At 51.5% G+C, this 19,882-nt stretch overlaps 1 protein-coding gene across 3 annotated transcripts in view; it reads right to left on the bottom strand.

Annotated features, from left to right (window-relative positions):
* The window catches only part of IGSF21 (immunoglobin superfamily member 21), a 239,509-nt gene that overhangs the window by 80,698 nt on the left and 138,929 nt on the right, over nt 1-19,882 (bottom strand). The window lies entirely within an intron of this gene.

Here is a 19,882-nt window from a genome sequence, read left to right as displayed (position 1 = left end):
GGGAAGAAACCATGGGCTGGGTCCTGGAGGGCTTCTGAGGGGCCAAGGAGCTCTGTGTCCCTGCAGCCAGTGGTCAGAGGCACGTACGTCCAGGTTCTACATACAAGCTCCCTCTGGCCTTAGGGTAAGGACAATTCTAAATGAGCTTGTCCCTCCAGAAGGTTGAGGAACCCCACCTGATGACATGGGGGTGACGAAAGGGACAATGTGGAGACCTTTCCCTCCTCTGCCCTCAAGATGGGCCAGGAGGATGCCTGTGAAGTTCCCACTCTAGGCAGGATCACATGGCCAGAGAAGGCGGGTCCTTGGGAGGTGATAATACATCTGGGCTGGAAGACAAAGGCCCCTCAGGTGCCCCATGTTCCCAGCTGAGCTGACTCAAGTGTCCAGGGTTCCCAGCTGCCTGCCCAAGCCCCCACGTCCATGCTGCCTCCAGCTAATGAAAGTGTTACTCCACAAAGCAGCAAGGTATGTGTTGTCACTGTTTCAATTATTTATCTGTTTACTCTGCTGCAGTTTTCCGCTTGTCTCAGCAACTCTATTATAGACTGGGAGCTCACGGCCTCTCCCGCTCAGCTGGGCTCCACGCTAACAGCCTGCAATGGGGAGGCCTCATGCCTGGGCCTGGAGAAGTGGAATTAACTCCCTGCAGCTCCGTGTGGTGGAAGCAGGGGGCGAGTGGGCTGGGAGAGTGGTGGCCGGGGACTGGTGTCTCCGAGGGGCTGGAGTGGGGGTGGGGAAATGCTTTTAAGCAGGATCTCAAGACAAATGGGGCAACTGGGGGCTGGAGCATGGATCCATCGCCTTGCCTGGGAGGACTGGGCATGAACTTGGACCAAATCTGTCTAGCCCAACGGATGTTAACCACCGATCTAGAAGACACAGACTCCATACTATCCAGCCAGCATCTAGTGAGTGCCAGCTGTGTGCCAGGCACAGGCTATATCTGTATTGGTCACCCTCCATAGGCCGTAAGCTCCATGGAGAATAGTGGCTCTCTATAAGTTTCGGGGTTGGTCAGAATGATGGTAACATACTGACAAGCTCCAGGACCCTGCACCGACTTCTTCTTACCTCTGGCTAAGCCCACACCCCTCCTATCTGTCCTATGGGCTTATATGCATCCTTTGTTCCCCCCTGAGGGCTTGGTGCTTTTTGACCACGTGTGTCTGTGCAGTGGGAAGGCAGGGAATCTCTCCCTCGGCCCCTTCTGAATCACAAGGCCAGTTCCCAAAGGGAATGAACGGTGGGAGTGGAGGAAGAGAAGTAGCTAGAAGACAGAAGATGAGACGAGGGAAGGCTGCCTCCTCTCTCCCCGTGGGCTCTGCATGGGCACTCATCCCAAGGAAGATCCCCACCCCCAGACGCCCACAGCTTGACCCTGCTCTGAAGTTATGACCCCGTTGACTGTCCCTGAGCTGACTGTGCCCAGTGTGGCACAGGGTCCGCGGCAGTTTGGCCACTCTCAGGATCAGAGTGTCCATCCTTCCACCTCTCAACACCCCAGCTTAGGGGGAGCCTGTTAATCCTGCCAGGGCTACCCCCACATGGCTCCTCTTCCATGCACCCCCCTTCCCACCCCTCATCATTCATTTGGCCTTTTAGGGCTGCCAAAGTAGCTTTATATCAGGGCCCTCAGTTGGGAGGGTGATTTTGTCCACTCTCTCTAGCAAGAGAAATTTGCTACTAGAGGCTGCGGGTAGGGGGCAGGGTTTTTGTGCTGGTGTCTGGCCCAGAGAGGCCAGGGAAGCTGCTGACCATTTATAATGCCCAGGACAGCGTCTGGGCACCCCTCTTAAAGAATGACCAGCCCCACATGCCGAGGTTAAGAAACTCCGCTATAAGTTTCACTCCATTGTGCAGTGTCCCTGGGAAGTGAATACAATAGACAATAATTCTCCCATTTTGCAGATGAAGAAACTGAGTTTGGAGAAACCAAGTATTTCAGCCGAGGCCCCACTCTGGGTTCTCGGCAAGACTTTGGCCCCCAGTTCAGGGTTCACAGGTGGGAAGTCCACGGGTGAGCAGGTGGCTCTCAGCGTCCCCTTCTGTCCCCAGCGGCCAGGCTGCTCAGGGGTGGAGGAATTTCCTCCCGTAGTCACGGAGGCGGAAGGCGTCCTGCTGTCTAACCAGCAGCCTGTCTCCAGGCCTTGCCTCCCTTCAGGTGCCGCTTCGTTTTATCTTCTAAAATGCTGCAGCCCTTATCGTCCCAATCTCAAATTTCACTCCATTTTTTTTATTACACAAAAGAGAAAAAAATCTGTCAATAAAACTGTCTCCTCAAATTTATTCACCAAGATGGAGGGTTTTATTACTAGGAAAATACACCCGCACCCCCACACGTTCACACACAAACCCACACACCCCAGATAAAGCACTGAAGAATTATCCAAGTCATAAATTGCTGTTTCAGGCCGTGGGACAGGGGAGTTTCAAGGACGAGCCTACTTTTCCTTTACATCTTTTTCTCTGGGGCTGTGTCAGGGCCCTCACTGTCAGCCTGAGGAGTAAAGAACTGCTTCCTTTAAGCTGCCTCAGGCAGCTGGAGACAATGCTTACCTTAGCCCCAGGGTAAAAGGACCTGGAAGAGAGCCCCTCGCCCCCATGGCCAGTTGCTGCAGCTGGTACCCTGGCCTCGGGGAAGGTAAGGAGGAAGGATGCTGAGGAGGTCATCGGTGGGCGAGTGGGTAGCTGAAAGTTATTCTGCAGTTCTAGGAGTTAAAGGACCCAAGGCAGAGGCTGGGCAGGAGTGGGGGATAGCCACAGGCTGTGGGCAGAAGGTGCGGTGGGTATGCTCAAGGACACCTCCCTTTAGTTCTAGAAATACTTCTCCAGACCTGACACAGGCAGGCCCCATCCTAAGTCCCATGGGAGAGAAAGAGAGAAACTTCAGACACAGGCGCAGCCCATCACGGTCTGGGGAGAGGCACACAGCCCCCAGTAAGCTGAGAGACCAGAATCAGGAAGATGATGGCCGCAGCAACAGGTATGTACTGCGTATTATCCAGTGAGGCTCTGATGCTTGTGTAGGCCAAGGATTCCTTCTGATGGAGGGGTGATCATGGAAGGCTTCCTGGAGGAGGTGGGCTGGGAATGCTTAGTCCTAACCTGGCTCCTCCAGCCTATGGGAGGCTTTGGAGCATGAAGTGGGACTGATTCTATTATTTTGTTGTTCTTACATAAATTAATGCATTTTTTACAGGCTCGTGACATCTGAAAGGTGGAGCTTCTATTGGCCTATCAGTTTCTCCAGGTCTTCTGCTGGGAGACTTTACTGTAATGGCGGAAGGTCCAGGCCACCAGCTACCGTTTCATGCAGGAACCACAGTGCCTGATCCCCACAGTTAGTCTCTTCGTCTTGGTTTTGCCACAGAGGGGGCAGGTGTACTTGGCGTGCGGGAGGATTTCCATTTTCTTCACCATTTTCCGGAGGGAGACATCATAGTGGGTCCCTTATTTATGGACAATTCCGACCTTCTTGGTGAGTTTAGCTGCATCGCTGTGAACCATCCTAAGCCCAGAGAGGAAGGGGTTGAATTCTTGATTTCCGTTACTTTGTGCTGTTAGAGGAATTCATTTTACCTCTCCTAGTCCCAGTTTCCTCATCTGTGAAATGGGGATAATGCAACATATCCCCTCAGGAGGAGCAAATGAGCTGCAGCTTGTGAGGGTACATGGCACCCGGTAAGCTCCCCAAAGTGACTGATAGTTTCAAGAGTGCTAATTCTTGTCTGGGCTACCTCTTTTTCTGGGTCTCTCCACTCCCTCTAGGTCCGAGCTAGAGAGTGATACTGTTTCTGCTAAAAAGTCAGTGGATGCAGAAAATCAGTCAATGAAAGCAGGGGGTCCATACCCAGAGAGGGAGGCAGGTGGGAGTCACTAGAAGGCTAGATTGTGTCTGTGAGGAGGAGGGGAAGGTAGAGCAGGGGCCCAGGAACTTGCCTGTTTCCTTTGTAACAGGGATGCTCTGAGCAAGCACCCGGTGACCATAGAGGCACTCAGAGACTGAATGGTATGTCTACAGTGGGTAGTGGGTGCCCCGTCATCAGAGGCATGTAATTGGCATTTAGATGATGCTTGGAAAGCCAACAAAACTAGATAGGCAGAGTTAGTCTGTCCCTAACTCTGTAAGGAGAGGTCTCTCTGTGCTCATCTGGGCTATTAGGACATCTTCTCACAACATTTTAGCTTCTCTTGGGGCCTGCTGTCCAAAGTCAACTCCATCCCTCCTTCAGGGATTCTGAGAGGTTCCTACAGTGCCATGGGGGGCGGGACAGATAGGTAACTGCAAAGCCGCTGGGACAGGCAAGCTTCTGTCCTGGTAAGCTGCACCCTGAGAATGCATGGGTTTGCCCTCCCTCAGCAAGAGAGGTGCTTCTGAAACAAACTACTTCATTCATTCATATTCAACAGATTTTTGCTGAACAAATGAAGAGGCCCTTGAATTTGAGCTTCTCCTAGAACATAAGCTCTGGGAGGGCAGGTCTTTATCCTGCTCATCGCTCTGCCCCTTGGGTTCAGCACACAGTACTCAACCCATAAATACTCACTGAATGAATGAATGAGTTGAGTCCTCACCACATGCCAGGCACTGGGAACACCCTTGCTGCTCCACAACACAGACTGGCCCAGGATCGTTGGCTGTGCCCAGTCTCTGATCTGGCTGGGGCTCCTGGTAGGAGTGGCCTGGCCCCGCAGGATACTCCAAAAAGAACCAGTAGAGTTGTTCTTTTTACCAGCTCACTGCATAAATGCTATTCTGTACTGGAAAATATCCTAACCAAGCAAAGAGCACACCTAGGCCAGATAGAGCAGGCTGTGCACGTTACGCCAAAGAATCTGAGTCCTAAGCAGCATCTACACAAGCCTGACAGCGTTCAGCCGTCTTCACCCCTGTTATGTCCTTGGATTCTCAGGCCTGGGAGCCGTGTGTCCCAATGCCCAGCACAGTGCTAGGCACGCTATCCCAGGAGACATGTGTCATCACCTTCGTTTTGCAGATGAAGGCCAAGAAAGAGGCAAGTGAGCCATCCACGTTCACATAGGTGGTGAATGGCGGCACTGGCCCCTCAGTTTGGATTAGTTGAAAGGAGGGGAGTGGGAAATGTGCAGAGGCTTTGGAGGTCACACAGTTGTAAACTCAGATCCCAGTGCTGCTCTGGGTTTATTAATTTGGAGAGGTCTCTGTGCCTCAGCTTCCTCATCTTTATGGGAGAGATCACACCTACCCATAAGCACTAGTGGGAGAACTCGGGGCCTGAGAGTGCACATATGGAAGGCCCAGGGATTGCTCGGCACGTGGTAATAACAACAGTGATGGAGATAATAATCGCTGGCATTCCTTGCATGCTTCGTATGTGCCAGGGCTCGTTTGCAAATATTAACTATGTAATTATAACAGAAAGTGTCCAATGGATATTAGCTATTATTGAATAGCTAATTATTTAATAGCTAATATTAGGGAGGTTGGTAAGGGTGGGCAGACTCTGATGATGGTAGCAGGCCATGGTAGGTTCTTAAGCATGGATGGCTCTTTTCTTCTTTATCCTGACAGCATCTCAGCCAGGAATTCCCTAAAGGACCAGCTTTGCAGTAAAACAGAAACATTCCAGAAAGCTGGGCTCTAAGTCTCAAAGGCTATCTCTGCATGGCTCGTCTCTCTGGGCCTCAGTTTCCCTAAATGTTCCAAGAGGAAAGTGGGGATATGAAGACCTCTGAGGACTCCTTCTGCCCTGCATACTCACAATATTCTGATTCTAGAACAGCCAGCCCTGCAGCCTTCTCATGCCCCTGCTTGACCCCATCTCCGAGACCCCAGCTGTCACCCACTAGCAAATCTGGCTGCAGCCAGGACAGGTTGTTTTCAAGTGAAGCCACCAAAGCATGGCCAGGGGGCTTAGCTGAGCCAGCAGTGTAAGAGCCTGCCACAGGCCCCGGCTTTTTAATTTGAAAAACAAATCCAACTTCAGCCACCTCACCAATGTCCCTGAGTGCCGTCATCCAAAAAAGCAAAAAAGGGGGAAAATCACCTCCCCCCACCCTCCCAACCTCCTTCTCTTTGTGTTCCACAAAACCAATTACAGGTTGGAAATAGCTGTAATAAACTTGATATCCCACTTATGGGCCAATCCCGCCGCGGCTGGAAAGTGTAATAGTGGCAGAGTGAAAACTGCTGGTGTATTTTGCTGGAGCTGTTTAAATTGCCTGCCTACAGTATCCCAACTCCTCTCCAGCCAGGAAGGAATTTGCTCTCCTGGAAATGGAGCAGCTGAGGTCTTTGTGTCTGGGCAGCGAGAGGGAGTGTTTGCAAGGAGCGTTTTAATGAACTGATTAGATACGGAGGAGTGGATGGCGCCTGAGATCTTGCATCAGCCCAGCCCAGGTCCAAATCCCAGCCTGAGGAAGTCATGCTCTTTGGCTGTACATGGGCAGCTGGGGGGATGGCATGAATAAATTAGATAAAGCAAGTGACACTGTGGCTAGAAGGAAACCTACAGCGTCACTTGCTTTTTCTGATTTATTAGATAAAGGGCTTCCCTCCCTGGCTCTGGGTTATGAGGCAAATCATGGCTTGCCTCTGAGCCTCAGTTTCCCCACCTGTCAAATGAGAGATGTTAACTGAACTTTTGCCCTAGAGTTGTTAGAAATACTACAGGGAACATGTGTGGAAGAAAGCATCTTATAAAATGCGAAGGGAAGTGGACATGGCTATTAGCGTGGATTTATTGCTCTGTGCCTAGAATGTGCAAAGGGATGAAGAGTAAATCTAGAAACTTCTGCTATACCACTGTCACTTGGGGGTCTCCTGCTCATTCACTCAACCTCAAGAGCCCAGCAGGGGGACTGGCACACAGTGTGATTTTAATATATGTCTGTGGAATGAATAAGTGAGTCAGTAAATGAAGGAACGGGGTCCCAGGACACTTAGCAGGTGCATCCCCAGCAGAGCCACTCAGACATGATGACGAGAAAGCTCCCTCCAAGGCTGGGCATGAAGATGGCACCAGGTCAAGGAGGCCTCGAAGAGTTTACAAAGATCAGCTTGGCCCCAGGACCAGGCCTCAAGCTCTTGGTGCATCTGAGGGTGTGTTCATCGTCCCAGCTCCTGTCACAAGCTGTGTGCGATATTGGGAGGACAGCTGCAGACAAAGCAGATGAGGACAGTGAAGAAACTTACTCAGCTCTTTTAATTCTCTGAAATGTGTGGTTCTTACTCTGTAGGCAGAACCCGAGGCCCAGGAGGGACAGGTTCATCTCCCTCTGTGTTGTATCCTTAACTCCTGAACACAGTCTGGTACACGGAGGATTCTCATTCAATATTTTCTGTAGAAATGAACATCTTTTTTTTTTTTTTTAAAGAATGCAAAAGCTGCGGCCAGACGAGGGATGCCACTGCCCAGCTGGGAAGTGGTGAAGCACAGAGATTTGAACTTGAGCCTGATTCCAAAATGCAGACGGGAGGTAGTTCAGGCTGTAGAGTTGGATTAAGTTTGGGGCAGAGGGCAAAAAAGGGAGTGAGCATTATAGACAGAGGGAAACCAAGACAGGGCCGCTCAGAGAGGGGATGAGAAGAATGAAGGTAGACAGGGGGCAGGGAGAGTGTGTGGCCACCTGATGGCCTGCTGGGAGGGGGAGGGGCACAGGGTTCCTTTCTCTCTTGTTGCCATGACGACCCTGGACCACTTTTCCCCTACACCTCTCTGCCCACCTGTTCTCCACCCTGAAACTGCTCTTGCCGCTTCAAGGCCCCGGAGCTGGGCCAGAGGAGCAGCCACAGGGCTCTGCCCTCCCCATGGGGGCTAGGGGAAGAGGATGCCAGATTCCTAGGGACAAGAAGGAAGAGAAAATCCTCCTGTAAGATGCCACCCACCTCTCTGGGCGGCCAGATTCCACCCCACTCTGTCTCCCTTGTGAACGTCGGTTTCTGGCAGGGCCAGGCTCATGGTAATTGGCTTCCCCGGGTGTGTGTGGGAGATCCGGTTTTGACAGAGACAGCTGGTGTCATAAATTGCCTTGTCTCATCTGGTTACGGTGTGATAGCAGACGGCAGCTCTGCGATAGGGCCGGGGGGGCGGGGTGGAGAATGGCAGGCAGAAGAACGGCTTGGCTTTGTGGGCCCCGCACCCTACATGCAGGTGGGTGTCCCTGCAAGTGTGAGGAGGTGTGTGGCATTGGCTGGGCTGCAGCGCCAGCACCTGTGGGTGAGCCCTTGTGACCAAGGACAGCTGTGTTCCTCTGGGGCGTGGATATACATGTGTGTGTCAGTACGGATGAGTGTCAGACAGGCGTGCATATGAAGTTGTACGTGTGTGTGTGTAAAGGAAAGGGATGATGAGAACGTTCATGTGTAGTTCTAGATGTTTGCTTAGGGAAGAGCAGGAAGGCTCATGGGGAGCACAGAGAGCGTGCAGACATCCTCAGGGCTGGGTGTTGGTTTGCAGGCTCGTGGTGTTGAGCACACACTGTGCCCCCACCCACAGCTGTAAGTGCAGTTTTCACACCCTGCTCCCCGCAACAGGGCAGGAAGAGTGTGGGGGGTGAGTTTCTGGCAAATGCCAGGCTGTATCTACCAGGACAGGAGTCACGCAGGGTCCCACCAGTTAAACACAATGGCCGCAGTCATGATCCACCCTCCTGAGCCCCCCAACTCTACTAGACATGTGCATAGATGCTCTGGGGAATCACCACCACCCCCATGCTGCAAGGGTTAGCAGGCAGGAAGCAGAGGAGACAGGAAAGACCGGAAGGAGGCGGGAGTGGGGCCTGAAAATGTCAACATCCCTGGAAGCCCAGCCAGAGGTTCAAATCCAGTGAGTCCTGGGAAGAGTCTAGACTCTGACTTTTTATCAAGCCTTACTGAGTCAATTGGGTGCAGGAATCAGGAACTACAATTGGAGGATGCTACCCTAACCCTCCAGGGCCACTCCTCACCACGGCCTCCCTGCTGTTACCATCAACTATCAGACTGGAGGGCCACTCAGAGCAGGAGGGCCTTCACTTTCCAGAAGACAAGACCAACGCTCAGAGAGGGGTCAGGCACGCCCAGGGTCACAGAGGGAAGAGAAGGTAGATCTGGGAGCCAAGCCCTTGGCCCTGTCACACCCCAGCTGCACAGAATCCAGGCCCTGAAAAGTCAAGTTCACCACTGAGTACTAAATAGCTGTGCACCTGTGATTTTCATGTCTAGCCTCCACCTTCAGGCTAGGTGGCCATGTCCAGCTCTGTGCTGCCTCTTCCCTGCCTCTTGACAGGAACTCTTGGAAATCCCAGTGTTAAAAAGTGGGGTCCAGGGTCACCCCTAATTGGAGGGGCTTTAGGGAGCTCTTTCTCCATTTCGCTGAAGCCCTCTCCTGCCATGTTCTGGAAGAGGCGGGGCTGGGGAGGAGGGAGGAGGGACTTATTCAGCCATCTGTGTCTCCAGAAAGCCCACTCTTCAATACTCACCTGCCTTCCTCTCAGGGCGTCTAACCATGGCCCACAGCTGGCTATGAATGCTTATCTGTGGTGCTGGATATCACAAAAAGTATGCATGGACCTTTTTGGGCTCATCAGCTTTCCTTAGGGTTTGTGTGTTTAATGTGTGGCTCAAGACAACTCTTAGATAAGCATTCAAAGCCAGCTGCAGGCCACAGTTGGACACCCTTGCAAGCCTAACTCGAGTGACCTCAGCTTCTCATTCATTCACTCATTTGCTCAATCATTCATTTGTTCAGTCATACTGCACTTCCTGAGGGCCAGGACCATGGACAGAGGGGTACAGTGGACATCAAGGAGCTTATGGAACAGGTGAGCAGTGGGGGCTGGTCACAGAGACAGCAGCAGCAGGAGTTTGCCCTGTAGCAGGCTCCCAATGTGGTGTGGAAGTAGTGCTGGGGGGCCCCAGGGCAGCCCCACACAAGAGGGCACCTTGAGCCCTGACTTGGTGGATGGGTCAGAGTCTTGGGGCAGACGAGAGGAGGGGAGGAGCCCTCCAAGTAATGAGGAGAGGTGAGGTTTGGGAAGAGAGTGCTGCGGGGCTCAAGATGGATTCTGGGGGTGCTGTGTGTTAGAGCCTGGCATGGGGGTAGGTTGTGCTTCTCACCTTCAGAGCCTGGGTTTGGTAGTGGTGGTTAGGCTCTAGAATTGGACCCCTAGGTTCAAGTACAATTCAAGATCTTCTATCTCCCTATCTCAGTTTCATCATTGGTAAAATGGGATAACAGTAGCGTCACACCTTGGGTAAGGATGAATTGGGATCTCCCGTGGAAAGTGCTCAGAAGGGCACCTGGCAGACAGTAAATGCCCTATAACTGAGTGAACTTAGCTCCAATGTGCTCAGCAGGATAGACATTATTGATGCTAGTATATTGGAGGGAAATAGGGAGCCATAGAAAGCTTCAAGTATGCAGGCCCCACTGGTATCAGGGTGCACAGGAGGTCTAGGGGCAAGTCTGGTCTGCACTTGGAAAGAGGCCTTTGCACCAGAGGGAAGAGACTTTTTACGACTTCTGGATCCCCCAAGCCAGCTAGACAGGTGTCGGGGGTGGGGCATGGCTAAGTCCTGTTTGGTCCTAGTATCTGTATATCTGTGTGTGGGGCTCAGGCCCCAAACCACAGCCCATGACATCCCTACCTTGTCCCCTAATGTCACACTAAACACTCAGTCCAGTGCCACCCCCTGGGTTGCTGGTCAGTGACCAAGCACACCTGTGTAGACAGGTTGTGTCCAGCAAGGGCTCATCATGGGGACAGATGCCCAGCTTGTGCCAGTCTGGTTGACTGAATCAAACAGGAGGGGCTGCCAGTCCTCAGGGAAGGGCCTTACTGGGCCAATCTGCCTGGCCCACCCCGCTCAGCAGGCGCTGCAGACAATTGGGCTTGTGTCAGCATGATCAGCCGCCGGCAGACCCGTGGCAGATCCGCGGCCTGTGCCAGCCTGCCCACCTGCTAAACAAGGGGTGGGCACAGCCCCGAACATTGCTAGGCTGGCACATCCTGCCCGCTGTAATTAACACACAGCATTGAGGGCAGTCCAGCCCAGTGAAGCCTGTCTGTCCATCTGCCGGCCACTCCTGGGGCTGAGCAGTTCACCATAGGCCTCAACAGCCAGTTGGAGAGGAAGAACATTGATCCGGGAGCCAGGAGACCTAGGCCCCATCTCTGCTCAGCCACTAGCTGGCAGTCATTGCTGAGAAAGATGCATTCTCTCTCTGGGCCTCAGTTTCCTCATCTGCTAAATGGGATGAGGATGGCTGGTCTCTAAATTCTCTTCCTGCGATTTCATGGGGGTGGGGTTAGCAATAGGCAAACTCTGGGTGGCAGAATTCTGGGTTACATGAGAGCTTATACAGGACCTGCTAATTTATTTCCTCCTTCTGCAAAGATTTACTGTGTCTCTACTATGTGGTAGGGACTGAGCTAGGTGCAAGGGACATAGCTGTGAACAAGACAGAATCCCTCTTGGGTGGCGCCTGTGGCTCAAGGAAAAGGGCGCAGGCCCCTTATACTGGGGGTGGCAGGTTCAAGCCCGGCCCCAGCCAAAACTACAAAAAAAAAAAAAGGACAGAATTCCTCTTCTCCTGGAGTCCACATGCTAGTGGGACAGAAAATAAATTAAGGAAAAGAGAAGAAACATCAAATGGTGAGAATTGCCATGCAGACCTTCAAACAGGGTGATGGATAGAAGAGATGGGTGCTGCGTCAGTCTGGGTGGAGCGGGGAAGGCCCGTGCAAGCTCAAGTCCAAACGAGGAGGCAGGGTCAGGCTTGCTTAGAAAGAATCAAGTTGCTTCCTGCCGGCCTCCCATGGAGTCCTCTTCACTCAACGCCATGACTTCTGGTTTGTTGTTTGGTTTCATTCCCAAACGCGATCCGGGTAGTGCCCTCTGTATTTCACACATGGGCACACGGAGCCTAAGAGACAAGCCCCCGCTTCCTGTTTTAGTCCCCCAACATTTGATCAGAAACATTTCCAAACATACAGCAAAGTGTCAAAAAATGTTTAACACCCATCCACCTACTATCCAGCTTCTACAATTAAAACTTGACCGTGTTTGGGCATCACATGTCTCTCCTCCTATTCCTCCCTCCCTGAACACCCACCCTCTTTATTCATGGGATGCCTTTCCAAAGTTAGCTGCAGTTACTACCTCCAGTTACCAGGACGCTTTGTTCCTAAACCTTCAGCATGAATTGGAGTTCAATATCTATTTGCAATGCTCTTCCTTTTGAGGTTCAATTTACATATGATGAAATGCACAAATCTCAAGTGGACCACTCAATTGTTTGAGTTTTGGCAAACACGCGCACCTGTGTAAGCCAAACCCTTCTCAGGATGCAGAACACACCATCACTCCAGAAGATTCATCTGCTCCTTCTCACTTAAACTTTGCCCCAGAAGCAATCATGGTTCCAATGTTTTTTGTTACCATACTTTTCCCATTCTAGAATTTCACGTAAGTGGAATCATAGAGTACGGAGTTTTTAGTGAAGGCTCTTTTCGCCAAGAATTACGTTTTGGAGACCCACCCATGCTGCGTGTGTCCCCGTGGTTTGTTCCTTTGTCCCATTGACTAGCATTCCATGGTGACAAGCTGGTACAGTTTGTTTACCTTTTTTTTATTAATAGGCACCTGGCTAGACCACTCTCAGCTACTGTGCACAGAGCTGCTTAGAACATTCTTTTACCCTTTTTTGTATTGGCTATATGTTTTCATTTTTCTTGCAAAGAATCGGTTCAATCCAACAAGTGTCCACTGAATACCAACTGTGCGTCAGCCCCGGTGCAGGTGTGTGGATCTCAGCCTAGGCTGGGGAGCTTAGTTTTCCATACAGGCACAGAATGTCAGGATGGACCCGAGGGCCTCCCAGGACCAAGCACTCTGCGTGTCTCTGCGTTTCATCCTCACAAAAGCATTACAGGATGCACAGGTGACCCCAGTTTCCAGAGGAGGAAATAGGGGCCAGAGTGAGAAATGATCTGCCCAGTGGCAGGAGCTGGGCCTCGAACTCAAGGTGGCTCTAGACCCTTGCTCTTTCTTTTGTCCTCCACGAGGCAGAAGCAGTGGCCCAGGGAGGCCCTGGGATCTGTTCAGGCCACAAGTCCATGTGATGGCGATAAGAACATGGGCTTCTGTGTCTCCCAGGTTAGCCTCTTTCTCCAGCACCATCTTGGAGACCTCAGAGAAGGTCTACAGATTTGTTGAATCAACGTTTCCTTCCAGAAATTGTGCTGGGAGAGCTGAGTTACAAAAACATCTTGATTATTTGTATATGTGAGTGTCCTCGTGTGTGGCTCACTGGACATGTCCCTTGCATGGACTAATCTAGGAACACAGTGTGGGGGGGGCCCGGAGCCTAGCTGTGACCCTCCCATAGATGGTGGGAAGGATGGGATCAGTGGTGAGGGCAGAGAGAGTCAACACAGGTCTGAGTCATTTGTTTAAAAACAAAACCCCCCAGTGCAGATCAAATTAACATGATCTGCAGGATAAATTTGGCCCCAGACAATGATTTTGTAAGCCCAGCTCTGCATAGATGAAGAAAAGGATGACAGTTGAGTAAAGTGTGGTGGGTGAAGGATGATCCTGAACCTCGGACACTCCTCCGTGGAGAGATGGGGGGTTTGTGATTGCTCCATTTGACACAGGTCATGTTCTGTGACTGTTTGGACCAATGGCAGTCATGGCAGAGGCATGCCAACTTCCAGCACAAGCCTTAGAGGCTGGTGGTTCCTGTTGCTGTCCCTGGGAACAGGTGTACTGGGACCCCAAAGCCACCATCTCAGAAGTTTGACTGTGGTGCTGGTGGGAGCATGTGTAGAGACCCTGCTGAGCCAGCCTTCAGCTGTGCCTGCATGTGGGTTAGGCTACTTTGACCCCTGCAGACCAGATCGGCTGCCAACCGAATACTCCCCAGTGACCCAGCAGGCGCCAGTGAAGCATTCAAATGGCCTGGCCAGAGTGGGTATGTCTAGGTGAGCCCCATTTAGCACCCCCTGCACACATAGGAGGTGCTGATGCAATTTCTATCTGATTGTTACCAGCCTCTATGTGACTGGAGCCACTTGGGTTGGGGGAAGAGGATTGTGTCAGGGGGGGGTCCAGCAGGAAATGAATGGTCCACAGAAAGATCAGGAATGAGGAGGCTTCAATACCAAGGTTATTTCTAAAGGCATGTATGGGGCTGAGGAGCCCAACAAAGGCTCCCTGCCCAACAGGGCAGCCCCTTGGGACAGGGAGCAGCAGGAACTGTTACTACTCTTAGGAACAAAGGGAAGGGGGCAAAGGAGCAGGAGGTTCCTTGTATCAGAGACAGCAGCAGCTGAGGAAGAATGCCACCCAACAAGAGCTCTGGCTGGGGACCCCAGGGCCCCGCAATGAGGAGCTAGGGAACGAAGACCTTGACCTCACTCCCTCCTTGCCTCCTGTCTTCTGCAGGTGCCTCTCAACAGCCAAAGCCAGCAGGTAAGGAAGCCCACCTGGACAGGTGAGACTTGGAGTACAGAGAAGGACAGCAAAGGTGAGAGTGGGTCTGGAGGGTCTGGGAAAGAGGTCTGCCACAAGGACAGGTGACACAGACTTTAGCTAGGAATCCAGGGGTTGGGGTTGAGCTACTTTTGGAAGTTTCCACGAGCCCTTGCTCTCATCCTGTGGTCCCACGGTTGGGTATGGTGAGGTCCCCTCCCCCGCTGCTCCCCCACCTGACAGTCCCAGATGAACAAGAGGAGAAACGCAGCCGTCAGAGAGAGCTTCCCTTCAAACCTTCACGTCTCTTCTCACGGCTGCCTCTTGTCACCAAGATGCTCCCATGGGTGGTGGGAGGGGGTAGCCGGGCCCCTCTCTGATTCTCCTTCATGCCAGGCTCCATGGATGGGGTGCAGGGAGCTGAGAAGGGAAGGTGGCTCACCCTTTGGCTGGAGGAGTAGGCCTCAGGCCCCTGGAGATCTGACTTGGGGCCTGGAGACACCAAGCCCAACTTAGAGCCCTGGGTCAAGACTGCTTCCTGAAAGTCCATTCCCAGTGTGGTTCTCCAAGAAAGAGCATGAGAGCAGCTTCCAACTCCACCCAGGGCTAGCGACAGTCACCCAGGGCTCCATGCTTGGACTAATGCTCTGATGCTGAAACTTGATTTGCAATCATTTTTGAATAAGAGTCCACCATTTCCTTTTGCAATGAGCCACACAACTTAGGTCATCAATCCTAAGGCCACGCAAGGCAGGTGCCTCTGGGGCTTCTTTGACCTGGTTCCTGTGCCTAGATCAGGGGTCATGAAACATTTGCTCTAGGGGACCAAATAGTGACCCTTTTAGGATATGCAGGAGGCTATATGACATCTGTCACAACCAATCGACTCTGTTGTTACAGCATGAAAGCAGCCCTAGATGGTCTGTAAATGCACGGATACAGCTGTGCTTTAATAAAACTTTATTTGCATAAATAGATGGTGGACTGAATTTGGCCATAGTTAGGCAACACCTGGTCTAAATGATAAGACTTACTTCTTGTCTGCCTGAGTGATTCTGGCTCGTTCTTTGTGACTCAGGTCAAAAGCTTTTCCTAATCTCTCCAGGGAGAGTTTAGCTTCTCTTTTGCCCAATCTGAACAGCGTCCATACATACTTACTCACTGAACAAATGCCAAGAGGCGAGCTTCGTGCTTCTAAGCAGAGGGGCTATACTGGTGAGCAAGAAGGTGTGGTTGTACTCTTCATAGGCTTTGTTGGACATACCAGTAAACAGCGAAGTAAATAGTGTCAGGCTCTAAACTGCAGGGGACAGGGCTGGGACCATTTTGTTCAGTATCATATATCACCAGACCTAGTATAATAATGTGGTAAAGAAATGAGCAACCTAATACCCATTTGCATGCCATATGCTTACAATTCTTTCTTTCCAGTAGGGCCTTGACCCTGACTTATCTTTGAGGTAGAGCTGGTAGGTGTCTTTACCAGCGAGGTTGAGATATTAGCCCCCAAACACAGAGCAGCAGACTACGGATGGAGCTGGGATTCAGACTCCAGGGCTAGACCCAACTCAGTACCCAGTTACCCCAGGTACTGGTTCCTAACAGAGCCCATAGGTGGCATGGGCAGCTCCTATCTCAGGTCCCAGCAAGGGCTGTGCAGATGCTTGTTCTCCCCACCTAGGCAGCAGGAGGACCAGTTTATTTCCTCTGGGAGAGAGAAAATTGAAGAATCTAGTGTTAGTTCCTAGTACAAGGAAACTGTCCAATAAAAATCTCCCAGCATATTAAAGAAAAACCTTTACCTGTCTTTGAACAAATGCTTGGTATTATTATAAAAACAACAACTGAAAAATCCCATTTGCTTTTCATTATAGATCTGGTTGTGTTTTGTTTCCTTGTCCCCAGAGAGCACGGACTTCGTAAGCAGAATGGTCAAAAAAAAAAGAGAAAAAGAAAAGAAAAACGAAAAAGGAAGAAAAAGAACGCAAGATTCGGAGTCAGACAATGTTGGGTCCAAATACCAGCGTGGCCACTGACTTACTAGGTGACTTAGGCCATTCATCTAACTTCTGGGAGCCTCAGCCTGCTGGCCTGTAACATAGGGACACTGTGGCCTATACTCAGTGTCAGAGCAAGGATGAGAAGAGAGTGAAGTCAATGGTTATTACTCTGTGCCAGGTCCCTTTATAAGACGTGTGCCATGATCCCAGGGAGCTTGCATTGTATGAGAGACCAAACATGAACAGGTAAATTAGAAAATTTAGAGAAAGATGATTCCGGGTGATGATCGCTGCTATGAATCAAAAATGAATGGTGAGTGGGTGGATTGCCTGAGCTCACAGGTTTGAGACCAGCCTGAGCCAGAGCTAGACCTTGCCTCTAAAAATAGCCAGGTGTTGTGGCAGCACCTGTGGCTCAAAGGGGTAGAGCGCCAGCCCCATATGCTGGAGGTGGAGGGTTCAAACCTAGCTCTGGCCAAAAACTGCAAAAAAAAAGTTGAGTGTTGTGGCAGGCACCTGTAGTTTCAGCTACAGGGGAGTCTGAGGCAAGAGAATCACTCAAGCCCAAGAGTTTGAGGTTGCTGTGAGCTATGATGCCCCAGCACTCTACCAAGGGTGACAAAGTGAGACTCTGTCTCAAAAAAAAAAAAAAAAAGTGGGTGAGGGGCTAAAACTTCACCTGGGGATAAGGTTAAGGGCCAGAGGAGGCTTTTCTAAAAGCTGAATGATAAGAAAAAGCCAGCTTCAGGGAAGTTGGGATGAAAAAAAGTGTAAAGGCCCTGAGATGGAATAAGGCTGGCTGTGTTGAGTGAAGAGAAAGGCAACTGGTATGGTCGGAGTGTGAGAAGGTGGAGAGTGGAGGGCTCTCAATTCTGAGAGCTGGTCAGATCATGGAAGGTCTTAAAGGCTGGTTCCAGGAGGTTAGATGTTATTCTTGCACGACGGGCAGTCATTGGAGGGTCATGAGCAGGAGAGTAACCGGACTTGCAGCCAGGCCTCAGCAAGAGCCCAGGGGACCCTGAGATACCCAACTTCTTCCAAACTGCTCATTCAAAGATGGAAAATGAGTGGAGGGGCTGCCGTGGTCACACAGGTGATGGATCCACACAATGACACGGACAGCAGTAATGACAGCCATGGAGACGCCACTGTTTCCTTAGAGTTTCTTGAAGGCATCACGCTAAGTGCCCCATGCACATTCACTCACCAAATCCTTCCAACGGTGTTATGAAGTAGGGCTCATATTATTCCCACCATGCAGATGAGGAAACCCAGGCCTTGAGAGGGTCACACAGCCAGGAAGCAGCAGAGACTTACAGCTCAGGCTGTGACCCAAGCCATGCTGTCCTGCCTCTCACTAGCACGCTGTCAGCCTGTCACCATCCCTTCCTCCATACCAGCTGTTCACCGAGGTCTGGGGGCTCCCGCACATAATCTCCTTGGCATCTCTCCACAGCCCTGGGAATTAAAGCTTTGACCGAGGCCACACAGCTGAGATGTGGCAAGTGTGGGTTGGAGCCAAAGACTGAGTCTGGTCCATCTCTTCCAGAGGCAGGATCAGCTACTGTGGCTATTGGGCCTTCATTCCCTGCGTCTGTTGGACACCTACTATGTGCCTCCCTGGGGCAAGGAGGGGAGAGGATTCATTGGCACTGCCCTGGAACCTTGTCAGGTTGTCAGATGGAGGAGGAAAGTGCACACAGACTCTTCCGGGTGGTCAACCAGCAAGGTCTGTTTGGGACTGAGAGGGTCACCAGAAAGCAGGAGTTTCATATTTAAAACCTTTGCAATTTCAGGAAAACCACAAGTGGGTCATTTAACTGGGGGTCTGACACGTGGGAATGTCTGTGCTAAAAATGGGAAAGGTTCGGGCAAGGTGGCATGAGTTAATCACCCTAATTCTATGTCACTCATGAAACAGAGAGAGCATTAATGGGTTGAAGTTAGAGGATGGAGGATTCCCTAGGTGTCAAGACAGCATCCTGTAACGTCAGGTGGTGAGCTCCCCATCATCAGAAGCATGTAAGCAATAGTTAGAGGATGCTGGGTAGAGAGTGCATGAAAGCCCATCCTCTGTCCCTAACTCTGCAAGGAGCTCTCTCTCTGTGCTTATCTAGGCTATTCAGAGTCCTTCTCACATCATTTTAATTTCTTAGACCTGCTGCCCAAAGTCAACCTCACCCCTGCTGCTCTCCATGCCTCAGTGGCCTGCTAAGTGAAGCCTGAAAATTACTTGCATGGTCAGCAGCAATTACTTGCATATTACAGCAGTCAAAGGTGCGGCTTTGGTGGGGAGAATGACGTGTAATTTCAGAAATGTTACCAGTGCGTCAAATCGCACATGCGGCTGACTCACAGGGAGGGCAGCAATTGGCGGTTTGGATGGTGCCAGGGTGAGTAGTTTTTTCTTTTTGAAATCTTTGATGGATGTTGATAGGAAGGAGCCAGAAGATTATCCGCTCCAGCGGTGGCATCTGCACGGAGGTCAGGAAGCCCTTTGCCACCACTCCTGGCCTGTTTCCAGGTAACTTCCATGGTCAGGGTCTGAAATCTGGCTTCCAGGCAATGCAGGCGGGGGGGGGGGGGTTGCTCTGAGAAGCCCAAGGGGAGTCCTGCTCCAAGCCCTCTCCACCTGTTGGACACCTACCATGTGCTAGCCCTGTGCTAATGTGTCTGCTCTGCGTTATGGCACCAAGTGCTCCTCTTGCACCAGGCTGTCCTGGAGAGGAACGAAAGTGAGAGGACCAGACGCCTGTGCTGGCAGAACCGGGGTGGCATGAGTCATCCAGGGCGTCCCCACCCTCTGCCCATTCATCCCAGAACACCTTGGTCTTGGGCAGAAAACACTTGGAGACCAAGCCAAGAGAAAGGGAAAAATATCTCGGAATTGTTTTCTTCCTCGTTTAAATTGAGGTCTTCAAAGGAGCTACTTCCCTGAGCTTTGTGGATTGAGGGGACTGAGAAGGGGAGGGGGTTGAAGTCTCTTAATTTTGGTTTCCTGCAGCAGAGTGTGGAGTGAAACAGCCATCAGCCAGCGTGAGCGCAGACACCCAGCACCGCCTTGCTCAGCCCTGGAGCCTCAAGGAAGGGAGGTGGCAGCCAGGTGGAGGGGGTAGGTGCAGAGTGCCCCGAACAGGTTCCCTTCAGGAGATGCCTGGTGGAAATTGGGAGAAACAGAGGATGTTTCTAAGATGGTGGGAAGCTTCTGGTCTATGCATGAGAGAAACTGAGCCCCAGAGAGGGAAAGGGATTTGCTTAAGGTCACACAGCAAATTCCAGTTGCTGATCCAGTGGCTGCCTGTCCTTGCCTTCTTGGAAGACTCTGCTCTTTCTCACTGGGCCCTGCATGGAGAGGAAGGCCTGGGATTGTCCATGGAGAGCGAGGAAGGGCTCGCCTTGATGCTAGAGTAACAAGGGACAGTCCCTCAAACTGGGGAGA

The sequence above is a fragment of the Nycticebus coucang genome, chromosome 22, assembly GCF_027406575.1.
Source record: "Nycticebus coucang isolate mNycCou1 chromosome 22, mNycCou1.pri, whole genome shotgun sequence".
Taxonomy (NCBI): domain Eukaryota; kingdom Metazoa; phylum Chordata; class Mammalia; order Primates; family Lorisidae; genus Nycticebus; species Nycticebus coucang.
This window is presented reverse-complemented; position numbering and strand designations above follow the sequence as displayed.